Genomic DNA, 7,842 nt, shown 5'->3' with positions numbered 1-7,842 from the left:
AATTAATTTAGTTGAATTGAATTTAAAAAAAAACTAAAAGAATTAATTGAATGAAATTGAATGAAATTAAGTTTAATCAAATTTAAAAAATTAAGTTGAATTATGATTTTTTTTTTTTTTTAGATTATTTATTTGGGTCTTTTTTGCCTTTAATGAATTTCAATTCAATTTCAATTTTATTTATAAAGCCCAATATCACAAATCACAATTTGCCTCACAGGGCTTTACAGCATACGACATCCCTCTGTCCTTAAGACCCTCACAGCGGATAAGGAAAAACTCCCCAAAAAAAAACCCCTTTAACGGGGGAAAAAAAAAACGGTAGAAACCTCAGGAAGAGCAACTGAGGAGGGATCCCTCTTCCAGGACGGACAGACGTGCAATAGATGTCGTACAGAACAGATCAGCATAATAAATTAACAGTAATCCATATGACACAATGAGAGAGAGAGAGAGAGAGAGAGAGAGAGAGAGAGAGATGCAGGTAATGACAGTAGCTTACAACAACATTAATGAAAGTAATAATATTATAGTTATAGTTCTGGCTACTGTGGTACAATATGTTGAAAGTATGTATTAATATCAGACAGTATACTTGTGTGACAATAGTCATATGTGTATAATAACAGTAGAAGTATGACTAATGACTAATGATGGCAGCAGCAGCAGGAGGCATCTGGCAGGACCACGGCAGCAGCACAACCACACACGTCACGCTGTCCAGGCACCGCTGTGATATGAGTTAATCTGAGAGACAGTGGAGCACAAAGGCTCCGGAGAAGAAGCCGAGTTAGTGACATCCAGAATGGCCGAGTTAGCAAGATGTAGTAATAGGATGAGAGTGAGAGAGAGAGAGAGAGAGAGAGAGAGAGAGAGAGAGAGAGAGAGAGAGAGAGAGGGAGCCCGGTGTATTATAGGGGGGTCCTCCGGCAGACTAGGCCTAAGTCAGCCTAACTAGGGGCTGGTACAGGGCAAGCCTGAGCCAGCCCTAACTATAAGCTTTATCAAAGAGGAAAGTCTTAAGTCTAGTCTTAAATGTGGAGACGGTGTCTGCCTCCCGGACCGCAACAGGAAGATGATTCCACAGGAGAGGAGCCTGATAGCTGAAGGCTCTGGCTCCTGATCTACTTTTGGAGACTTTAGGGACCACGAGTAACCCTGCGTTCTCAGAGCGCAGTGTTCTGGTGGGATAATATGGCACTATGAGCTCTCTAAGATATGATGGAGCTTGACCATTTAGAGCTTTATAAGTTAACAGTAGGATTTTAAATTCAATTCTGGATTTTACAGGGAGCCAGTGCAGAGAAGCTAAAACAGGAGAAATATGATCTCGTTGAATGAATGAACAGGACAGAGTGAAATGGGGTGAGAGAGAGAGAGAGTAGGGGTTGACATGCAGCAAAGGGTTGCAAGCCAGAGTCGAACCTGCGACCACTGCAGCGAGGCATCACCTCTGTACATGGGGAGCCAGCACGATCCACTATGCTACCAACGCCCCGATTTTTTTTTTTTAAATTCAAAAATTAAATTGAATTAATTAGTTGAATTAAATTGAAAATAATTCAATTGAATTAAATTAAGTTGAATTAAATAAAAAATATGTTCATTAATTTTTTTTTAAAAAATTAAATCAAATGAAAAAATAAATTGAATTAAATTGAAAAATTTAAGTTAAATTAAATATAATTTAATTGAATTTAATTCAATTCAATTTTCATTTATTTCCTTTAAACCTTTTCTTCTACACAACTTGTTAAAATTTCAAGTCAAATATATTGATTTATTGTAACATATCAAATAATATGACATACATTGAAATGATATATTCACAATTGAGACTTGAATCACAAATTCAGCCTCACAAGTCGTCATGGTGATATTGTAATTTAAAATGATGTGATGATAAGTAAGAATCATGCCATCTGTTGACTTAATGAATCATATTTATTACTTTTATGCAGTGAAATAATGAGCTCTCTCTCCTGACACTTGTTTAACAAACCAAAAAGTGGACTGACAGATAAATGACAGATGTTTCCAGGAACTCTGGTCGTGTTTCAGCTCGTTCCTCCGCACAGAGTTTCAGTGTTTGAAGCAAACAATGGGCCGGCTTGTCGTCGTCCGCGTGAGGAGTGAATTTATCAGCGAGACAAAGACACAGTTTATCATGTAATCAACGGCTCTGTTCTGACTGGAAACACAAAGAGTGGAGGGGAGGTCAGAGGTGAGGGAGGCCGCTGGAGGAAGTCATCCGGGGAATTCAGCACACTGTGGAGATTATTCATATCATATTCACAAGATATACCTGCTCTGTCATCATGTTGTCTGGCTGATTCAAATCTAAGAGGCTACATTAGATACAAATATGCAAAATGAGAAATGTTTATTCTGTATATTTATGATCTCTGCTTCCACTTTCACTTAAAATTACATCACTCAAATTAATCATATCTGTTAAAATACTTTTTACCTTCCTGGGATTTACTCTGTTTTATCTCACTCTGCAGATTTTGTTGAGATAAGTTTATAAAAGTCTTAAAAAAAAAGCTCAGAGCCACAAAGTGCACCAGACTAGTCACAAACTGTCCACTTTATTTTGAAATTCAGTCTCGCTTCCTGTCTTCAGACCAGTCGCCAGAGAAAAATGTTGGCATTGTACATTTCTGCAAACCACAAATACGTCATTTCATTTGTATCATATCAATGTTTCCAAAGAGATGTAGTATATGCGCTGACTTTGTCATAAACAGGTGGAGGGGCTGGTGGATGGCATGTCACCGAGACGCCGCTCAAGCTGCAGACCACTGTTCAAGACCAACAAACACAAATCCAGGTGTTTTAAAGAATCACTGTTGTGTTTACAGCGACTTTTTAGGCACTACAAGTGGGTGTTTTGTACCAGTCCATTGCTGCATTTCCTGCCAGGATAGTGCCACAAAAGGTGGTTGGTTTCTGCCGAGACATGGCTGCATTTCCTGCCGGGATAGTGCCAAGAAAGGTGGTTGGTTTCTGCCGAGACATGGCTGCATTTCCTGCCGGGATAGTGCCAAGAACGGTGGTTGATTTCTGCCGAGACATGGCCGCATTTCCTGCCGGGATAGTGCCAAGAACGGTGGTTGATTTCTGCCGAGACATGGCCGCATTTCCTGCCGGGATAGTGCCAAGAACGGTGGTTGATTTCTGCCGAGACATGGCCGCATTTCCTGTCAGGATAGTGCCAAGAAAGGTGGTTGGTTTCTGCCGGGACATGGCCGCATTTCCTGCCAGGATAGTGCCAAGTAAGGTAGTTGGTTCCTGCCGAGACATGGCCGCATTTCCTGCCCGTATAGTGCCAAGAAAGGTGTTGGTTTCTGCCGAGACATGGCTGCATTTCCTGCCGGGATAGTGCCAAGTAAGGTAGTTGGTTCCTGCCGAGACATGGCCGCATTTCCTGCCCGTATAGTGCCAAGAAAGGTGGTTGGTTTCTGCCGAGACATGGCCGCATTTCCTGCCCGTATAGTGCCAAGAAAGGTGTTGGTTTCTGCCGAGACATGGCTGCATTTCCTGCCGGGATAGTGCCAAGTAAGGTAGTTGGTTCCTGCCGAGACATGGCCGCATTTCCTGCCCGTATAGTGCCAAGAAAGGTGGTTGGTTTCTGCCGAGACATGGCTGCATTTCCTGCCCGTATAGTGCCAAGAAAGGTGTTGGTTTCTGCCGAGACATGGCTGCATTTCCTGCCCGTATAGTGCCAAGAAAGGTGTTGGTTTCTGCCGAGACATGGCTGCATTTCCTGCCCGTATAGTGCCAAGAAAGGTGGTTGGTTTCTGCCGAGACATGGCCGCATTTCCTGCCGGGATAGTGCCAAGAACGGTGGTTGATTTCTGCCGAGACATGGCCGCATTTCCTGCCAGGATAGTGCCAAGAAAGGTAGTTGGTTTCTGCCGAGACATGGCTGCATTTCCTGCCAGGATAGTGCCAAGTAAGGTAGTTGGTTCCTGCCGAGACATGGCCGCATTTCCTGCCCGTATAGTGCCAAGAAAGGTGATTGGTTTCTGCCGAGACATGGCCGCATTTCCTGCCTGGATAGTGCCAAGAACGGTGGTTGATTTCTGCCGAGACATGGCCGCATTTCCTGCCGGGATAGTGCCAAGAACGGTGGTTGATTTCTGCCGAGACATGGCTGCATTTCCTGCCAGGATAGTGCCAAGAAAGGTGGTTGGTTTCTGCCGGGACATGGCTGCATTTCCTGCCAGGATAGTGCCAAGTAAGGTAGTTGGTTCCTGCCGAGACATGGCCGCATTTCCTGCCCGTATAGTGCCAAGAAAGGTGTTGGTTTCTGCCGAGACATGGCTGCATTTCCTGCCGGGATAGTGCCAAGTAAGGTAGTTGGTTCCTGCCGAGACATGGCCGCATTTCCTGCCCGTATAGTGCCAAGAAAGGTGTTGGTTTCTGCCGAGACATGGCTGCATTTCCTGCCCGTATAGTGCCAAGAAAGGTGGTTGGTTTCTGCCGAGACATGGCTGCATTTCCTGCCCGTATAGTGCCAAGAAAGGTGGTTGGTTTCTGCCGAGACATGGCTGCATTTCCTGCCCGTATAGTGCCAAGAAAGGTGGTTGGTTTCTGCCGAGACATGGCTGCATTTCCTGCCCGTATAGTGCCAAGAAAGGTGTTGGTTTCTGCCGAGACATGGCCGCATTTCCTGCCCGTATAGTGCCAAGAAAGGTGGTTGGTTTCTGCCGAGACATGGCTGCATTTCCTGCCGGAATAGTGCCAAGTAAGGTAGTTGGTTCCTGCCAAGACATCGCTGCATTTCCTGCCCGTATAGTGCCGTAAAAACCGGTTGTTTTGAACAAAGATGCCACTGGTTTCCTGCCAGGATAATGATGCAAAAAACTGTTGTTTTTCCAAAGACATCACCGCATTTCCTGCCAGGATAGTGCCATAAAAGTGGTTGTTTTATACCAAGACATCGCTGTGTTTCCTGCCAGAATGGTAGCAGACAGAGCAACACTGCCCCAGACAGAGAATGCTTTTTACGGCTCCTTTAATGAGACATTGCTGTGTTTCCTGTCGCAATAAAGCTACAAAAAAGGTTGCTTTTTGGTAAGACATAGCTGTGTTTTCTGCCGCGATTGTGCCACAAAGGCGGTCGGTTTTACCAAGACATAGCTGTTTTTCTTCCATCCAAATCTGGTGAAAATTTTGAGAAAAAAATCCAGAAAATCAACAAAGAAAATGCAAATTAATGTGTGTTTCTGTTTACTCCTGATAAAAACGGATGGAAATGCTCTCATGATCCCAAAACCAAGGTAAATGTTTTAGTGTATTCACCACAAACGAGTAGTATCAGTGTATCCAAATAAAATCTTCCTTTTTTCTTTCTGTCTTGCATACAGTACTTTCCATCACTGGCACACAGGCACGGCACTGTACATTCATTTTCCCCCGAAGTCTCCAAAGTTTGTTTACAGCATTCTGGGGGTAAAAACTTGGCACCGGCACATCTCAACTTCTGCCTATTTGGCCGCAGCAGATGTAGTGTTTGTGTGAGCTCTCTTTAGGCTGCGGAGGGCACACGTCTGGCCAACTTCACCAGTGAAAAGAACGTCTTCATTAACATGCACGGCCATCCGCTTCCTCTGAAACGGGCCTTTGTGTCCCAGCAGATGCCCCGAACACATCGCAGAGAAGCAGAGCCGAATCAAAGAGAGATGGTATACGATCCACGACCAACGATAGATACAGAGGGAACTGTTCGACCAGAGGTGCTTGGCAAAGTTTAGTTAATACATCTCAAGTTGGAAAAGACCCTGTGAGACTGTTTCTCCCCTGTGAGAGAGTAACTGTAACTCATCTGAAGGTGAAGACGTATGTAACAGACACACTTCATTTGGTAAACCTCCAACTATTTAATTGCTAGTTGGCAGTTTTGGTCGTTCTTTCACGGACGCTTCTCCACAAATCAACGGTTCTTTATAAACTGAACCACGACTAATTAAACACAAGCAACTGTCTCACAACACCCTCTATACTTTCTTTATAATTTGTACTCAATTAAACGGATCCTTCCTGTAAAATTGATCTAATTTTAACAACTACAGCTGTCAAATTAAATTCAGTCAAGAGTCTCTCTGAATTGTGTCGGAGTCGACGTATTAATGGCCACGAAACGGAAATACTCAAGTAAAAATTTGTGCTTGAGTCGAGAAAGAGACCTATTTAAGCTCCTCCAACAAAGTCTAACCCCCACCGAGTCAGATCGGACTCTCTGCTACTGCTATGACTTTTTTCTTCAGGTAAAGAAAAGTTGGATTCACAGGTGGCGGTCGTTGAGCAAGTATTCGTCCTTGCTGCAGGTCTTGACAAAAGCTGCAGAATTTGTTGTTGTATGGGAAGGGCACAAGGAGATTGCAGAACTCCGCCAAGGTATACGTCCTATCCATGCCCAAATTTACTGAGTTCTTCCTTGGGCCATGTTCCATCCTCATGTCACTTGGTGAGACCAAGTGACATGAGGATCAGGCCAAAACCTGTTCTATAATCCTGCTGCTAAACAAACTAGCAAGACTGAAATATAACCTCCTTGGCAGGAGTGAAGAGCATACTTGTATAAAAGTAGACGTATTCGTCCAGGTGCAAGGTACCTTAGGTTGGTTGTTGACGTTCTGGAACGCCATGTCAACTTCAGCCTGTTACATACATCGTCTGTTTTTGCAGGAAACGTCCAGTTTGCATACAGTCTCTTTCAAAATAAGCGCGCTATGTCAGTACAACACTTGCGTTTTCCCCTGACGCAATTAAACAATAAAGGCGACTGACCGCGTATAATGCTAACGTGAACGGACGGCTTTTTTCGTTGGTGTCTGACGCCTGAAGTCGCCAACCAAGGGCTAGTATTCGACGACTTCAGAGTTGTGAAAAGTTTTAGTGGAACTATGGATAACACTTCATAAGACAGCCCGCGTTTTAGAGTGTACCTCTCGCCCACTTTCCCAGGAGTTAGCGTACAACTCCTTCCGGTCACTTAACATATACTTTCCCGGGAGTTATACTCTAACTCCCGGGAAAGTGGCCGAGAGGTACACTCTAAAACATGGGCTGTCTTGTGAAGTGTTACTGAACTATGTTCTGTAGAAAGTGACTTGCAAGTTGGTCGTTGACTCGTAACATAATGACTTGTGAGTTTAAGCTAATCTGGAAGCCACAAGTTACGATATGAGATACGTTGGTGGTCAATGTGTGGTTAGGTGTCGAAAAAGCTTCCGGAAAAACAGCGATGGGTCATTAAAAATATCCACATTTTTTAACTAACGGGAGGAAACGGCGTGTATTTTGAAAACAGACAATGCATGTAACAGGCTGAAGTTGACACGGCGTCTCAGGACATCAATAACCAACACACCCAGGGTACCTTAGACATCGTATGTGGACTTGGAAAGTCCACGACCAAACGTCGATACGAGGTCAGAGTGAGAATGTGTTGTGTTAGATTGTTGTTTAAGAGAAAATAGCTGTGTGCCAACCGGCCCCGGTCTCCCCTAAATGAGATGCATTAAAACAATAGTGTTCATTTGTTAATTTAACATCATCACCAATAGTTTTAGTCGCTCCTGACTGTTTGGAGAGACGATGACCTCTTTTTTAATTCCCGATATCAAACCCAATAATGTCGACACTGTGGTCGGGGTGATGAGAAGCGTCTTATTCCTCCACTCTCTGAAACAACTTCTCACACGAACAGACTGACATTAAGAGTCAGCCCATCAGTGCTGGTTAGCGCAGGGCTGCAGTGGAGTGAGGGGAGGTGGACAGCCCGGATTGGTCAGCAGTTTTGAATGACCTCAGCGCTGCACCCTCCACACC

The sequence above is a fragment of the Epinephelus lanceolatus genome, chromosome 24 (genome assembly GCF_041903045.1).
Source record: "Epinephelus lanceolatus isolate andai-2023 chromosome 24, ASM4190304v1, whole genome shotgun sequence".
Classification (NCBI taxonomy): Eukaryota; Metazoa; Chordata; class Actinopteri; order Perciformes; family Serranidae; genus Epinephelus; species Epinephelus lanceolatus.
Note: the sequence above shows the minus strand (reverse complement) of the source record.